Source organism: Ornithodoros turicata, unplaced genomic scaffold, assembly GCF_037126465.1.
Source record: "Ornithodoros turicata isolate Travis unplaced genomic scaffold, ASM3712646v1 Chromosome22, whole genome shotgun sequence".
Classification (NCBI taxonomy): Eukaryota; Metazoa; Arthropoda; class Arachnida; order Ixodida; family Argasidae; genus Ornithodoros; species Ornithodoros turicata.
Window position 1 is genome coordinate 1,523,064 of NW_026999340.1, and position 17,922 is coordinate 1,540,985.

Here is a 17,922-nt window from a genome sequence, read left to right on the forward strand (position 1 = left end):
CGGCCATTTTCGTCTCGATATCTCTAGTGTCGTTGCAAAGGATCCGTAGAATACGGATCATTGTCCTCTATTACTGCATCACTGCTGTCCTCGCGACGTAATCTCTGGATAGCGACGACAGGTAACATTCGCTCGCGTCGGACATGTTGACATCCAAACGCCTTGCAGAGCTTGCAGACGACGGCGGATCAAGAGCGTCCCGGTCCAGATTCTGGAGGCCGCGCCCTGATTGGTTCTTAGATAAATACGTTTCCACAGTTTTTGAGAGAGGGATTAGCGGAATACAACAACATCCGTCGTCTGCTCTTGTCATGTATTCCATCGAATAACAGCCGAACAACGCCACTATTTGGTGTGGGGTTTTCGATCGCGTGTTCAGCAGTCTATAAGGAATAAAATGACACTGAAGTTACGAAATCGCCCGAAACGGATGCGACTGTCACTTTAAGCGAGAAGGGAAAAGGCTTAAGACGGAGCGCTCAGGAATAATAGCAGAGTCAGCGGGCATCTCTACACGGCTAACACAGGATAACAACAAGATAATAGCGGCGGATGAAATTGCAACACTGTTAAACAAGCCCCAACATGCCATGATGACGTCACAAACCAGGAAAAAAGCACGCACGCACAGTCATCAGCTCAGGAATGCACAAGAAGAGGTGCTATATTGTAATTTCTCCTCCACGCTCACATACCAGCATTTCTGCGCAAATACTTATAACTGCAAACAGCTTACTCCATCAACATATCAAGCAAAGTGAATACTGACACTCAACAACAACATATAACAAAAAACAAACAAATTCCATTCTCATGAAGTCTCCTCCGCCGAGCAGCTTTCTCCTGCCCTACCTGGATGCTGACTTTTTCCCCTCACCTACATTCTGAGTAAAACCAGTGAAAGACGAAAAGAACCGCGAAAATTACATGCTTTTGTGTCCCAATAGCTGTAACTGCAAGAAACCGTAGCGCACGCTAATAAACTGAGAAAAAGACACCGATTTCTGCCACTAGATAATTCTTGCATAATGCCACATACACAGTCGCATTGCCCTTGCGTAAAGAAAGCACAGGACAGGGATACACAAATTTCCTTAAGTGAGCACGGAAAAGGCTTATGTCGTACCGCTCAGGAATAATCGGAGATTCACCGCCTATCGCTACGCGGCTAGCACAACATGACAGCAAGAAGATATTAGCGAAGGGTAAAAACGGCAACACTACTGAACAAGTCCAGACATGCGACATCGCATACAAAATACTGCTCATCGGGGAAAAGGCCTGCGAGGCGTGTTGATGGGAGCGCACTGCTCTGTTGGTTACCCAAGCTTGCAGCCAGCGATGCTGGAATGATTATTTTATTTGATTTAATTTGGAGTCATTATCGGCTCACCTATTTAGTGAAGACCTATGAACACATGTTAAGTGGTTTGGTTTAAAAATGATAAGAGCTACAGAGTGTAGCGAATGATGTTCACATTTACCCGTTCTGCTCTATAATATTCTTGCAAAATATATGAGTGTAAGGAAATAAAAGTAAAACGAAATGAATTCGCTCCTGTATATAATGATCGCTGCGTAGAAGCACGGCACCGTTTTCTTCGAGGACGTATAGCGAACGAGCATTCCTTTCTTTTTTTTGGTTCGCGCGGGCCGAGTGGCGATATCCTATTACATCCGGAACGAGGACCTATTGTTTTGCGTACGCATACATGTCTGTGCCGTGTTTTGACGATGGTAGGATAATTATTTACCTGAGGAATAATATGGATGTATGTGGTTGTGAAAATAGACTTTGTGTTTGTGAGTGTGAAAATGTGAGTGTTTGTGTGTGTGTGTGTGTTTGTGTGTGTGCGTGTTTGTCTGTTTCTTTTTATTTCTTTCGTTGTTGAATGGGAAGCCACAATAACTTGTGCCACACCTGTCGATTATTCTCTGGAATAAGGGCCGCGGTGGAGTGGCTTCATTCGTAGGCATCATCCGATGCCTACATATTCATACGTGGTGGCACGGAAGTATAGGGAACGAATGGTCAGCGCCTCTACCCTGTCCTTCACGTAGTGTTTACAGCATATGGGATACAGGCACCGACCAGTCAAGTGACACACTTCTTGGTGTGAGCCTTTGCCGTAATATGCAATTACGTATTTAATTCATTTTAATTCCAGTAAATATGCTGATAATTCACAAGCTAATCCAACTTTTCTTTATCGAAACCAAAAGTGCACAGCGGATTTTGTATAGTGCGAAAGGCACAAAGCGCATTGTTTACTATGTGGATTGAACCTAGTAACTTTCAGTTCGCGAGTTTACGTGCTTTTGAATCGGCCGTTCGCATTTTGTCTTCAAAAAATAAATAAATAAAATAAAGTTGTTGTTTCAAAAAATAGAAAAAATAAAGATACACGAGGGAGAGAAAGAGTTGAAAAGAAAAAAGTTGGCAAACGGTCGGTTACAGTGACTGACGGCAAGTTCCCGAGTTCAATTCAAAGAAACCAATACAATATAACTAAAAAAAGAAAGAGAAAGAGAGAAAGAAGAAAATGAACGGCAGAATTCGCAGAAAGTTCATGCCAGGAAAAGGACGCATAATGTAAAAACCCCGAGGAAAAGGACGTTGGCCGCATATTTTTGTCACAGACATTTAGAACCCTGTTACTGACCCACCCTGCAGATATGTAATACGGGATCTGGAAAGAATTTCCAACAAATGACATCCGAGAAGGGCCACGAATAGGTAAGAACACAAACACTGGCGACAGAACGCAGGGAACCATGAATCTGAAGAAAAGAGGAATGCGTACCATGCCTTTCAACTAGGGCACAGTGTATCCAGGGTGCGCTCCTTTATTCTAACGGAGTGGACCCTGCCGCGAACTCTCCTGTAAAGGTCATCTTAGCACGCATCTTAGCACGGGTTTCCCCATGGATCTTCCCCTCTTTTCCACTCATACCCTACCCTCAACGTTTCGTAAGCCAGGGAGGTCAGAGAACCGCTACTTGATCACGTGACCAGCACATAGGAACCCGTGCCATCTCTCAGCAACCTCTTGCAACGCGAAGCTGCCGCTGGTTTCAAACGCGTACGGCAGATGGCGCTAGTCACCACATTTTCTGCGTTTGTGTATTTAGGTGTGCGATTTTTAACCACGCTAGTTTATTTATTATTTTTTCATTTGCGATAAAACTTTGGACATCACTCCTGCTGATAATTACCCGTCCGCTGATCATATTTTCATCCGAGAATAAGTACAGAATAGCCTTTTATAGCAAGTGTAAAAGTAGCGTTTTTTTCTTAAGTTTGATAGGCAATAATCAATTAATGACGCTTTACGCGAGTAAAAACGTTCTTGACTTTCCTTTGCATACTGTGCAACGTCACTTTGAAAAAAGATTGACAGCGCTCTCTCTTTTCGTGTTCGCATCATCCGTGACTGAAAAACACCAAAAATGGGAGATATGGTCGTCCTTCTCGCTTTATAACGCCACAGCTGATCATCACATAAAAAACGAGTTCTTGGCTTAGTTTGCCCAAAGAACAAGCTTTCCAACGGTACCAACATATTTCACGTAAGTTGCCGAGAAGCCGTGTAACCTTTGACTGAAAATGACACTTTTCGGGTGATGAGTGGGACCGTAAGCCTTAATTTTTGGCCATGTTCTACTGCAGTCAAGTAATATGTTCTCTTTTTCAGTGAAGGTCTACAGTATCTCTAACCATAGAACGACGCTGCGGTGCACTCAATTTTCAATGCTGCTGCGGCTCTTCATATTAAAACGGCAGCACTTCACCTCTGGGCTGCAGTCTCTGGATATCTTGCCGAGTTTCCCACATCGGTATGGGGAGGAAAGGAGCTTTTGTGACTTCTCTGCATTCATGAATACTGGAACATTCTATTACTGAAGATTTCTACACTTATTGCACCTTACACAATGCCGTCGCATATATTCTACCCTGCATAATTCGTTTGCAGTGCGTAATGTTTCGCATGGTTTTTAAGAGAGCCTGTCTCACTCCTGTCCATGATGATGGAGTCGTGGTGATGCATGTTCCAGCGCTTTAAACTACGTATACGCGTATAGGTGCATATAAGGAAGAAAACTGCCCTGGTACCCCTCATGTACTCTGAATGTGTATTGTGCAATTTGTGCTAGTGTGTACCCAACAACTAGTTTATTTGGTGATTATGATTGGGGAGCTTCATCACAAGGGGCGATACTCAAACCCGTTGACTGTGGTGGTGTGGTAGAATATCATAATGAGTCACCTAACAGTGAGTACTGAAGTCCTATGATGCTGAAAAAAGTCAGAAATGCTTTGAATGCAGAACTTTCGTTTGCTGTATGTGGCCATGAACCAAGAAATATTGACAATGTGATGGGGCGAGAGTTCGGCTGATTAAGAGACCCTGAAAGGGTGGTTCGGGAAGGTTTCTGGTGCGAGCGCTGAAGAAGTATGTGCTAGTGGGGGCCTAGTAATGTCCCACACACCGAAGTGCGAAGACTAGGCGCACACTAGACTAGGCGAAGTGCGAAGAGTAGTGACACACCATTCAGTAGCCTTGCTTGGACGATACAGGAAAATGCAGGTTTCGCTCCAGCAAAGGAGTTTAGGTAGTTTTTTTTTAAACAATACTGAGGAACATCCGTGGTCAGAAAGGGAGAAGGGTGTATACCACGGTAATGTGGGGAGTCTGAGCAGATGACGGACGGATAATCGGATCAGGCCCATTATCTCGGTTTGGTATCTTTTGACTTACCCCTTTATTGCATAAAGAGGTTCAATTATTCATGTTCGGTAAAATTAACGAGGTTTCAAGCTTAAATAAGAAAAACGTGTGTGGGAGGAAGTGTGTAATGTTGCTTTTTTAATAATACTCCAAAACTTTCAAAAGACGTTAATTGAGTAACAAGATATTTTGCCATGTTATCACCAATTATTTAAAAATAATAACATAAAATAAAGTGCTCAGGACTTCCAAGCACCAGAACTAAATTAAAATGCCTGTATTAAGTGCCAGCAGAGTCTGTTACTGTAGACTGAGACTTGCCAATCAAAGGCACACACGGCACATTGAGTCTTGCCAATTTCTACAGGCACATGTGTCAAGGAAGTAGAAATATAAATTTAATGTCGAGCACATACAGTGGTCTACAAATTAGTCCATAGGGTGTGACCGGTTTGGTGTTAGGCATTAACCATGGGCATTGACGTTACCAGGGTTTTTTCCAAGTGGAGCAAGGGTGCAACCCCCCGAACACCCCTTTTTCTGGAGACAGACATTGGGCGTTCAGAGGTTCCTATCATGGCATCTGAGAATAAACATTACAACCTATGACTAAGGAGTGCACCATTTTTACAAGCGATCTTGGAGTTTTGGCCCCCTCTCGGTACTCCCGTGACCACGGGGTACCGCTTCCTTCCCGAGTAGATTGTAGTTTGCTGACGTGATGGTAGCCAGAAAATATTTCGGGAGGGCAGTTTCTATGGGGACTTTACATGGGGGAGGAGGATCCCCCTTTGTTTTCCTCTCCCAAATGCACTACCAAGGGCATGATTTGAGGGAGTTCGACCCCTAAACCATCCCCGTAGTATATATGTATTTAGAGAGAGTACTGTGTTACAGAGCTTGAAGAACGGTAAGTGGATCATTTGGGAAATATGTCCACGACTTTAAGACGTAATGTAAGAGCATGCACTGGTAGAATGATTGCAGAAGGATATGTTTGAATAGTCATTTGTGTCACGCATTTGTACATGTGATCTCATTTGACACTGCTTTTGTTTTCTTCAAAGTAAAAATTACCACTGCCTGACACTGTCGTATCTTTTGTGAATCCAAGCTCTTGCAGATGCTCATTAAGCGACAAAATCCTTTCAGACGCAAGAATAACAGAACACTTAAATTATCTCAGCAAATGTATGGAACACAGCTGAAATGTGGTTGCACAACCTGCGGTAATAACGGTAGCAACAAGCGAGAAGCGCAATTATGAACACAAAACGAACTTGAGGCTTCTACTGCGCGCGTCCTCAGCGGCCGTCGAGTTTATGTACACTTAGGTGCAGCCAAGCAATAGTGAATTCTTCCACCGTACTTGTGCAACGGCTTACGTCGAACACACACACACACACACACACACCAAACAACACGGAACCCCACCCGGAACGAGGGCTGACCACAAAACTTCCACAATTGCAACACTGTACTAGGAGATCACACTTTTCACTATTCATTTCTCGCTTTCTTTGCTCCTTGCACCTTCCCTTCTCAATACTTCAGTTCCTATTGCAGTGTGTAAACAAGTACTGACATCCATGCTTGCCGCGATGGGGCGATGGCAACTCTCCATCCGTTTCTGGCCGCCGCAGGTTTTCATGCTGCCGCGGTGCCAACCAATAGGCGTGCGCACGTTCTCCTATGCGTAAACTAGCCTACGTTACAGAATTTCGCGGTCGGGCGCCCTTGGTTCGCGTGTTCCGTGCAAAAAATGCCTCAACGATGCGCTGCCGTTGATTGCACAAGTGCATGTAGTTCTTAGCTGCCTAATTTTAGCCTTCTTATCTTCAGCTTCATGGGTTGTTTTTGCTCGTCAACAACATAAAAGCCATTCTTGTACCGCTGAAAGGGCACACAGCCTACCCATTTTGTGTACAGAAACCCTAGATGTTTAATGTGTCTGGAACGACTGCTGCCTTGTAAAGGTACTAGACCTTCATGGACCTCGTTCCACATTTATGTGCCGTTATCTTAAGGAACATGCGCTGTGTGTAATACACTTGCCCATAAACACGTTCCTCATGCTAACCCACTTTTTCACGTCCAAAAAGTGGTCCAAGAGCCTGGGTTGATCACACCCTAGCCCGTTCGACAACTTGATAGGTTTTTCTGCTCTAACACATAATGACTAAACATGCCATGTATGTTTTTCACCACTAATCCCCAACACTTTGTCAAATAATAATTGATATGTCAAACAATAAACATTTTTATAAATAAATCAAATAAATCTCTGACATTTTTTAATGATTTATTCGCGGCGAATGTGGACAAATTTTAGCAAGGTATTATTAATGTTCGCATTCAACTGACCATTCTATAGGAGAAAGAATGGTTTTGGTTTATTTACTTTGCGCCTATGTTCAAGTGAATCTAAATTTGGTTCTCCCAACGCACATGTTACCGAAGGAGTCCTTTGGAGGAATATTGCGCATGACCTCGTCGAAACGTCCACGGATGATCAGTTTGAGTACGTCGTGTGCTCTGTTCTTCTGGGATCCCGGAAGATAACTCTTGTAAGCTGCTACGCTGTGACTTGTGTTGCAATCACTGAGCAAGAATTCCTGGACTTGTTTGCATCGCAAACCAGAGTGAGCAAACCATGAGTGAGCAAACCATGGTGAGCTATGATGCTATGGGAAGTGACTATGTCCCTGTTCAAATTTGTCTCCCTCGGGGACAAATGCTAACGCGCAAGGTTAACGTTACTGATTGGTGTCAGCTCAAAAATGGGATGGGGATCTCTAGCGGACCCCCAGTTCTGTCCGTTAGTTCTCAGCCCATCAGTGCATCGTCTAGCAATGTCTGCGTGGAATCAGTGGTCAATGCACGTCAAGAGCTAGGTGCTGCAGTTCATGGAAGCAGCAATGGTCCAGTGGACACAGACTTTACGCTATGGGAGTTGGAAGCAGGAATCCGTTCGTGTAGGAAACGCTCTGCACCGGGCCCGGATGGGATTATCTACAAAGCAATTGCGAGCTTTTGCCCTCTGGCGTTGAACTTGTTGTTAGAATTGATCAACAAGAGCTGCCGTGAAGGTGTCCTCCCCGAATCCTGGAAGACGTCGCAGATCATTCCAGTCTTAAAACCAGGCAAGTCTCCACGAGAGCTGGGTTCCTTCCGCCCGGTCAGTCTGACAAGGTGCCTGTGCAAGATAATGTAGTGTTTAATTCTCAACAGAGTCGAATGGTACCTGGAGTCAAACAGGTTCCTCCCGGACTGCATGGCAGGGCTCTGGAAGTCCCGCTGCGCAATAGACTGCATACTCGACCTAGTTACAAGTATTGAAGAAGAACGGGCTAACGGACGCCTAACGGTCGCCGTTTTCCTTGATATTAAGAGTGCCAATGACAGTGTCATACACGTGCATGTGCTACACTCGTTGTATAAGCTGGGTTTAACTGGTCATTCATTTCGTTGGATTTCGGCATATCTGCAGGATCGCAAGGTGTTCATGCGCACAGGCAACGGGGACAGCCAATATCATGCACAGGAAATGGGAGTGCCTCAAGGTGGTGTTCTTAGCCCGTTGCTCTTCAATGTAGTACTCTCTTTTCGGCCACAGTTGCTGCTACGGGGAGTAAAAATCAGTTTCTATGAGGATGATATCTGCCTTTGGACTTCAGGGAAGCAATGGCTTGCACTGCAGACCCAGCTGCAGGACTCCCATGACCTGGTCATGAGGTTCCTCTCAGAGCGGGGGATGAACGTCTCTCCGGTAAAGACAGTCTTCCTTCCGTTAACGCGGAAACGGTTACCGAAGTTACAGCTGGAGGTAAATGGACATGCTATGTCACGAGTTACGCATCACGGGTTCCTTGGAGTCATCGTGGATCGTTCGCTCTCATAGAGACCTGAAGTCCTAAGCCTCAAGGCCAAGTTGCATGCTCGTACCAATATCCTACGATTTTTGGCAGGTTGTCGATGGGGATCATCATGTACATCAATGCTTACCTTACATACTGCGTTGGTACGGTCTCCCCTCACGTTCCACCTCCCAGTTCTTCATGATCTAGCGCCGTCGTCGGAAATGATTCTAGAACGTGCGTTGGCAAAGAGCATCAAAATCTGCCTTGGAGTTCCTAGAGCAGCGTCCAATGCGGCTGTTGTAGCCGAGTCGAGACAGCCCCCACTTCCAGTGCTACGGATGGTAGAATCGCTTCGCCATTACGTTCGACTAACAACGAGATTTCGCCGGCACCCGCTCCCAAGAGCTATATGGACACGAAGTTTTTCGAGGTTCCATCAAGCTATTATGCCTTGCTGCACTTATGTCCCCCGGCATAAGCCTTTGCCATTGCACTCCAGCCCTCCCTGGACTTTGCTACAGCCTGAGGTGTTCGCGAAAGTACCGGGTCTCACGGGAAGAAAGTTCGTGCCGTCAAGTGTTGTGCGTCAGCAAACTCTTCAGGTAATGCACAGTCAAACGGACACAGTGTGCATTTTCACGGATGCGTCTGCAAATGAGTCAGAAGCCACGTGTGCATATGTCGTCCCTGAGCTCTGCATTAAGGGCTGCGCACGATTGTCTCATCGCACTTCGTCCAGGGCCTCAAGGCTTCATGGGATGATCATGGCGATGCAATTTATAGAAGCACATGAAGACCTCAAATCATGGGTTGTTTACAGTGATTCACAGACCGGATTGCGAGCATTACAATCACCGGGCGGATCATCCGGTCTTGCTTCAATCGTACACGACGCCATCAAGACTTACAACGCGTGTGTAGTACAAGGACACGACATCATCCTTCAGTGGATCCCTGGCCATTCCTGCATACCTGGGAATGACGCGGCGGATGCAGCGGCTTCCCGGGCACATCACTCCGGTCCGGTTCGTAAGGTGTATTTTACTCCCTCTGACACCCGCTTAATGTTGTCTACTTTGACGAAGAGACTAAGCAGAGACCTGTGGCACAGTGATTCTGGAAGGCCGGCACTGACCACCATAAACCCAGACTTTTCGTTGGTGGTCCCACCCTCGCTTCCTCGGTCCATGAAGACCCTAATCCACCAGTTTCGTCTGAAGGTTCCATACAGCCGTAGCTTTCTACACATGATCGGGAAAGCAGCCTCCCAAACTGCTCCATGTGCGGTGTTGTGGAAGATGTAGAGCACATTTTGATGTCCTGCGTACGATACACTGAAGCTCGTCGTCTTCTATAGTCTGAGCTGGCAGCGGTGGACGGCCGTCCGCTCAGCGTTTCAAAAGTACTTGGGCCCTGGAATCACAGTGTCAGTCACCGGGCGTTCTCCGCCATAGTGAAATTTTTCAGGGATATTGATGCAGACAACAAGTTTTGAGTCTATGTGTGTTTTGTGGGTTTTCCTGTTCGACTGTTTGCGTGTTACGTGTTTGCACGTTCTGTGACATCTCAGTGTGTGTGTACTTTCTTTCTGTCGCAATCACCCCCACCCCCACCACTAAGCATCATCATCAGCATCATCATCGCCATCTTCCTGCTCACCTTCATTGGCATCATTATTCAAGGAGTTTTCCACCAAAGTAACTGGTGCAAGTGATGTGGAGTTGCCGGCCTTACATTGGTGAGGCCAAAATCTCCATTTTATTTTTTCCTTAAAATCAGAACAAACCAAACAAGTCCTTCGAAACGTAGACAATATAATCCGGGGAGCAGACCTCTGTACTGTCTTCTACTTCTACTATTTCTCTACTTCTTTTCTTCTTTTTCTGATAGCATGCATGTATGGGACCCACAGTGCAGCTGCATAGGCTAAACAAGGTTGGACGAAGGTGTTATATGCCTGATAATTCGATATCTTTCGTTCTACCAAGGCGGAATTTCCTTTCGCGCACATATGGCTATCCCATTACAGATCGTTCCCTTTAAATATGCCACCAGTAATGAGGTGCCCAGAAAAAGCATGGATTGTCGGCTGTGCTCAACATGACGTCATTTTCTGCAAAATGTGTCCTACTGGTCCGCCGGATGGTTCCGCACTGTTCTATTCAACTGTTCTGTTCGTGAATGACAAAGACATGCAAATAACCCATGGTCTCCCCTCTTCAACGGAAAAAGCAAAGGAAAAAAAGAAGAAAGAAAGCAGGGGACACTGGTTGCGTGCTCCGTACGCTCAGAGAGAGTACCGTCAAAAATTACAGAAAAATAGGTGCGGACAACACAATGAACTCCCTTTCAACTCCCATCGAACAAAATTATTTCGAGCAAACAGTTCCGATCAAGCGGGTTTCAGTCAAAAGGCTTTTGACCAAGCGGAGTTCGATCAGACGTCTCCAATCACACGGCGTTCGACCAAATGTACAGACACCCCGCGGCGCGCGAGCCTCCAATCGTGTTTCCGACTCCTCCCGCTAGAGGCGCTTTTCCGCTCTCAAAAATGTCAATTTGATGGAATTGTGTCGTGAGTTAAATTGATCCAAAAATGAGAGTAGAGAGGTTTCGTCAGCTGTCCAGATGGCAAAATATCATCAATGGTATATGGAATGGAATGGAATACTAATGGTGTCACTGGAAAAGACTCTAAGGCTCTTTGTTCAAAAAGCCCCATGAAGAGGTTTGCGTAATTGGGTGAGACACGGGAACCCATCGCTGCGCCCTGAACTTGAACATAATGTTTGTCATTCAAAACAAAGTTGTTCTACTGCAAGACTAACTCAAGCAGACAGATAAAGTTTTTAGTTTCAAGAAGATGACACCGAAACAAGGAAAGAAAAAGCTCTACAGCGTTCATCATGGGGAATATTTGTATATAATGACGTCACGTCCATACTTAAAAGTATAGCGTTGTTCAAGTTAGGAGAAAGGTTATTAATGGAATTTATTTGGGCAAGGAAGTCCTTAGTGTCCTTTAAAGGACACTAACGACTTCCTTGCAGTACAATAACTTTGTTTTTAATGGCAAACATTAGGTCCAAGTTCAGGGCGCAGCGCTGGGTGATATTTTTCCATCTGGACAGCTGACGAAACCTTTCTACTCTCATTTTTTGATCATTTTAACTCACGACACAATTCCATCAAATTCACGTGCAACTACTCTCGAACTTCAATTAGCTTTTCAGACGTCACTGTTTCTCTAGAGTCGGGTAAAGCGACTGACAAACGGCAGTACCTTCATTTCAATAGCTATGACCCTAATATCCAAAAGCAAGGACCATTTGGACAACTCACACGTTTGAAAAACATATGTTCCAATACACAAGATTTTTGAAGCATGCAAAGGACATGTGTAATGACTTCAAGGAGCGCAGATATCCCGACAAACTCATCGACAATGCCCTAGCCAGAGCCACCTCCCTAGACAGGGAAAGGCTGCTTTCTCCTGAATCCAACAATGCACCAAGTCATAATAATTTTACTTTCATTACACCTTACAACCGCGCACTCCGTAATGTAGGATCTGTGTTCAAACGCCATTTAAACATAGTCCACGCCTATGAACATCTCAAGGATATTTTTCCTAATGCTCCGGCTATTACATTTCGGAGGTCACTGAACATACACGACTCATTTCATCCCGCTACAATCAACAGAGTCCCGGTTGTGCTCCTTGCAACAGTAACTGCTGCCAAACTTGCTTATTTATTGAAACATGTACTTCCACCTGTAGCACTGTTAATGGTTTCGTTTTCTCTATTCGGCAGTCTCTTCGCTGTAACTCATTCAATGTCTGCTATCTCATTACATGCAAGCTGTGCAATAAACAATACATAGGCGAAACACGTAACACCATCCGTGAAATATTTTATGGCCATAAATCAGATATTGTTAATAAGCGTCAGTCACCTGTATTGCTACATTTTACACTTCCAGGACATGATCTGTATACGCATATACTTATCGCCATTTTAGAATCCGGGTACGCTAATGACATCAAACGCAAAAATCGAGAATCCTATTTCATTTCGAAATTTGCAACGTTACAGCCGCACGGCATCAACGTGTACGGCGGCCCATTACAGTCCTTTAGACTATGAGTCTATTTCTTGTATTATCATTTGTCTGCCATTTTTCACATCATACACTATGATCCACAATTAGTAAACCACGAACTCCGCATCACTTTCCCAGAGTCTGGAAGCTCTTAGCCATCAAGGTGCTGCGTGTCCTCAATCCGTCGCCCTTGAGCCCTAATTCCCCGTACGCATTCTAAAGCAACTCCGACCCGTCTGTATGTCTGTCTGTCTGACCTTGTCAAGCCACCACCTATTGATTGCGTTTTGCTTTTGTTTATTTTTGTTTACATTTGTATTGCGTTTGTAGTTCTCTTCACCCTTACCCTTTTCACTTGTACCATATGACTTGGTTTTTGATATATTCTTCACCACTTGTAACAGGTCCTCAAACCTGAAGAAGTGCAGCCTACCGCACCAATGTCTTGTTTTTAATGTATATAGTAAACAGTTGATGCTCTTAACCGTCTTTGTTATTTTTGACTCTTGTATTTACTGGGGCATGAACCAAGAGCTGGCAATTTGACTCTTACCAGCATCGTGGCCGATCGGATTAAGGTGTCCCACTCATTGGTGCTAGCAAAGGTCATGCTCAATAATGGGACGCGGGACGTTCCAATCCCTCCACAGGCTGTGCTGTCTGGAGTTTTCCCTGGGTTTTCCGAAGACTTTCCAGCGAATGTCGCCGCAGTTTCCCCTGAAGTCGTCCGTGGACACATATAACCCCTCGTCCCCCACTCTTTCCTGCTCTCCACTCTCCCTCTCTCCACATCTGTACGCCGCTCATAGGCGCAGTTGCTTCGCAGCGCTAACACAGAATAGGAAAAATGACTTTACGTGCAGGTGCTGCATTATTTTTGTATTTTATAGAGCTTCCCCTGATCAGAAGAACAGTGCTTCGGTGAACAATCAAAAGCACAGACAACAATATCTCCAGCTTGTGCTCTCTCCCCCGTTATTTACGTTAAGAACCACTTCAGTTTTAGTGGTTTCCACAGGTTTGGATTGAAAGTTATCATTGCATATCTTTTTTTTTTGTATGCTCTTTTTGTCGTATTCAGCGAAACATACAGGGCTACTTTGTGATCAGTCCATAGAGAGGGGTAACTCTCTGTCTAGCACATCCCCTTCCCCCCTCTTTGTTTGTGATGCCCCTTGACCTGAACAACAAACCTGATTAAATTTTGCGCTGCAGCTGAAAATCGGTAAATTCGGCAAATTCGAGAGCCCATTGCGCTGCTTTGGAATTATGGGAGATGGTTTACCCGAGGGGAGTTGGGGGTGTGACATTACGGTTTTGCATTTCTTTCGCATACTGAAGTAAGTGTGAGTTGCTGAGGCGTATGTCCGTCGCCGTCACGAAAGTGTTTCGCTCCTTTGTATTCTAGGAGCGGCTTGGAAATTTTTGGTTCATACACTATTGCGATCCCAATAAAGGCTTCGGAGGGATATTTGGCATTGACAGTTCTGTGGAACGGACTGGGTTCTTCAGCGAGACGACCGTAGCACCTGTTCCTCGTTTTTGGTACGATGCAATGTTGTTTTTGTAACGCTATGCAACGTGGGTCAAGAAATGAAAAAGCAAAAAGAAGGGAGAAGTAGTATCAGTGGTGGATGTTATATGAGATAATGTTTTATTATTGCACGCACTCCCCATTCGCGTTACCACGGAAATATTGGTGCAATATGGGCAGCCCATATTGGTCCAATATGGAGCCTAGTTGCATTTCCTATATTGGCAGCCCATATTGGGCCCATATTGGCAATCTTGGCAGCCCATATGGGTCGTATATTGGACCAATATTGGCGTGCTGCTTGGGTTGCTGCGTAATCACTGTCATGTTGTATTCGTGTTATCTGGAGCAGCTATCAAAGAAGTCGAGCTCGGAAACAGATCAATCCCGGCTTTTAATTCGACCCCACTATTGCATCGTTCAATTGTACATTGAAATTGCAGCAAATTTGAAAATGTTTTCTGTTCACCAATAAATTGTTTTCGCACATTTTTTGCCGATTGCAGATATGCAAAGTAAAAAAAAATGTACCCCCTCTGGGAATGGTACACGTGAACACAATGACAACCAATAACTTGAACTGTGCATTCTCATTCCAGCAGTTCCTCATTTTATTGTGCGGATTCAGTCGATTACAGAAGGCTATATCAGTCTGATTGGTGACCAAATTCCTATGCGTACGCTAGAATTTCGTCCAGAAGGTGTCGAGAATGGCTCAGCGTCCAATCCGTGCTCCCGAACCGAGGAATGAACGCAAATACTGGACCATCGCCAGCGTTATCCTGACGTCCGTGGGAATGAACTCTCCTTTCACACAGCTCTGTAAATAAATATTTCGTGTTGCTCAGACTGACACCTAGAGCAAGAAAAAAATCGCTACAGGTACCCACTGCCTCCAAAAAAGTTGCCGTCAAGTGGGTCTGTTTGTACTTCCATCTCGTCGATTTCCCGTCATAGTAATGTTTTGTTCCTGCTGGGCTTGGAATGTCTAACACGGAGGAAGTCCGCGACATGTTTTAGGTGTCTGCGATACCAGGTGGTAGTACCCCATTTAGCTGTTTTCATGCGGTACTCCGTGAAAACAAATAACTAGGCGGAGAGAGGTCTTCGGGAGCAGACTCAGTCAAAGATTACTGGGACACGCGTCACTTGGTGAGGGAGCTCTTTTCGTCATGCCTCCTCCCCTCCTCCCAATAATATATTCCTTTCCATAACAGGCGGTACATGATAAACAACAATGCCATAACCCATGCAGAAAAAACAAACAACAAAAAACATGCTCGGAAAGTGCCTCATGAGAAAAAAAGTTGAAAGAAGTAGAGAGTCGGTATTCGCTCGGAGATCGAACGGTGTCGGCGCGCAGCGAAGAACAGGGAAGTACCACAGTGTGGACGCGTCGTCTGCTTTTACATGTTTATTCCGCGTTCAGTGCAGTAGGTGGAACATTGGGGAACCGAACAGAATGGTACCATCGCCGCACAATTGATCTTCCGGTGAATATACACAAGAATTACGGAAAAGAACCATCAACTCCGAACATCGGCCCACGTGTTATCCACACTAGAATGGTGATAGTGTCGCCTCCTATAGGTCGATCTCGCAGCGAATACGGGTGTGGCGCCGTCACCCTCTCCCGTTCCTCACAGGGTACGGACCCCGCCGCCAAGTGACGCCTCTGAACCCAGTGCTCTTATTGCGCAGTGTTATTGTGCTCGTAGTCGAAGGGGGGGTTGAAACGATAAAGATGCGTGCAATGTGACAGGTGACGTTATGATTGGTGGCATACTGGTGACGTTGCAAAAGGCGCCAAAGCTGTGCATATCAAACAAACAACAGCAACTTTATTGCCGGATGACGGCTGGGGAGTTTCAGCGCAGGGGGTATACTCTACCCCATTGCTGGTGGTGATGAGGGGAATGAAATAATGAGCCCCTTCACAATAAGGATCGAAGTCCTGAGTTGTCCAGAAAGGTAAAGAGTGCCTTGAGGGCAGAATTGTACAAATCAATGTACAAATTTGTACAAAAACAATGTATAAATCTTGTACAAATCAATGTTCATTATGGGTATGATGTAACATAGTGCCACGCTGGATCAAAACGTTGGAGATAGATTCAGTGCCAATGAGGGGTTCCGTCCTATCAATGGGTTGGGAGCCATTCTCACTAGTCTTAACAGCTCCCCATAGAAAAAAAAACAATAAAACAATAAAAAAACAAGTGTGCGGTTAAACATCAGCACAATAACAGTTCCTGTGCCACGGGTGTAGTACATGCTTTCCACATTCTTTGTTGGAGGTAAGGAAACAAAAAGCGAACGGAGTGTCGTTTGACCGTTGAGGATCATGAACCAGCACGAGTCCTGCAAGTGGTCCTTATGTGGCAGTCCCACACATATGCTTGTGGGTAATGCAGTCTTTGGAGGGAGTGTTCTATATCCTAAGGCAATGGCCTTAGTAGCTGATGCGCCACTCAAACCCGAATCATCATTATACCCTAAGGTAATCTAAATTAAACGCTCGCACGAGAGCTTAAAGAGAGAAATAGCAGGAGAAGGATTGATAGACGAAAGCGCAGGTGACATGTATGACCTGCGAGTCAGCTATGTTGTCGTGCAAAGAGCTACCCACATTAAAGTGTTCTCTCGGTGTAGACAGATGCTCTTTTAGAAGCATCCATACGCTACGGCTTCTCAAAATACCACCTACATAGATCATTCACCATGAAGGACATTCTGCACACACTTTGACAGCCGTTAGCTTCTTTTTTTCCAAGGATTGCGAGTTCTTAACCAAATTCTTAACGATCTCTTATTTGTGCTTCTAAACTGGAATGCTATGTGTTCCCCGACCTCCAATATCGCCTCATGGCTCAAAAGGAACGCAGGGCCGTTCAGGAACATTTGAATATGCGCACCAGCGTATTGCGTTAAAAACACCCGCAGCGCATAAACTGTTTACGACATCCGCACAGCTTGCTCTCCCCACGTAGTCTTTGTTGTTTTTTCTATTCACTAATATGAACACGGACTTCGTCAGAGAACAAAACTTGCGATGTGCTGTGGTCGTTTACGTGTTCCTTAGAGTGCATGTACATTTTACAGAACATATGCACCACCGCGAACTGTAGGTCAATGAGTTTGCGGCAGAATGTGGAAAACTTCACGAGAAAACAAGTTGTCTGCATGTGCGTGCGAAATACAACCTTGCGAACCTCATCTCGCTATTACTATGGTGAACTACTTTTTTTTCTACCGTTCATTTTCTCTCTGCCAATAAATCCCCCTTTACTGCATGTGTACGTTACAACTACCGCTGTTACTTCGCACGTAGGCTGCGAAAAGGCCCGAACTTTTAAGAGCTCCAAAGGAAAAGTTTTTCGGGGGTATCGCTATAACACTTTTTCAGACCGTGGCCCCGGAAAGCGGGGGACCCTTTACGCTTGTCCTGCCACAGGTGGATATTCGCCTCTGGCCGGCCTTGATGAATTCAATAGCATTATGTTGGACATCGTATACAAGAACCATTTGTGTCCGGAAGCTGATATATGAAGTTTAATACAGCACGCACAGCAGCATTCTCACTACTAAGCAAACAATTGGTCAATAAAGTTTTTGTTTAAGTATTACGGTGTTAACGTACCTTAGTATCATTAATTGCAACGTCCACACCACTACCGTGTGCCTCAGCGTACTC

General features: G+C 45.1%; 1 long non-coding RNA gene across 1 annotated transcript in view; it reads right to left on the reverse strand.

The window, feature by feature from the left end:
* Positions 1-14,861: 14,861 nt before the first annotated feature.
* Positions 14,862-17,922, reverse strand: part of LOC135373210 (uncharacterized) — a 60,127-nt gene continuing 57,066 nt past the window's right edge. Inside the window, exons 3-4 of the long non-coding RNA XR_010416353.1 lie at positions 17,869-17,922; positions 14,862-15,048 (exon numbers count right to left, since the gene is read on the reverse strand). This is a non-coding gene — a long non-coding RNA (uncharacterized LOC135373210). The remainder of the gene's footprint in view (positions 15,049-17,868) is intronic.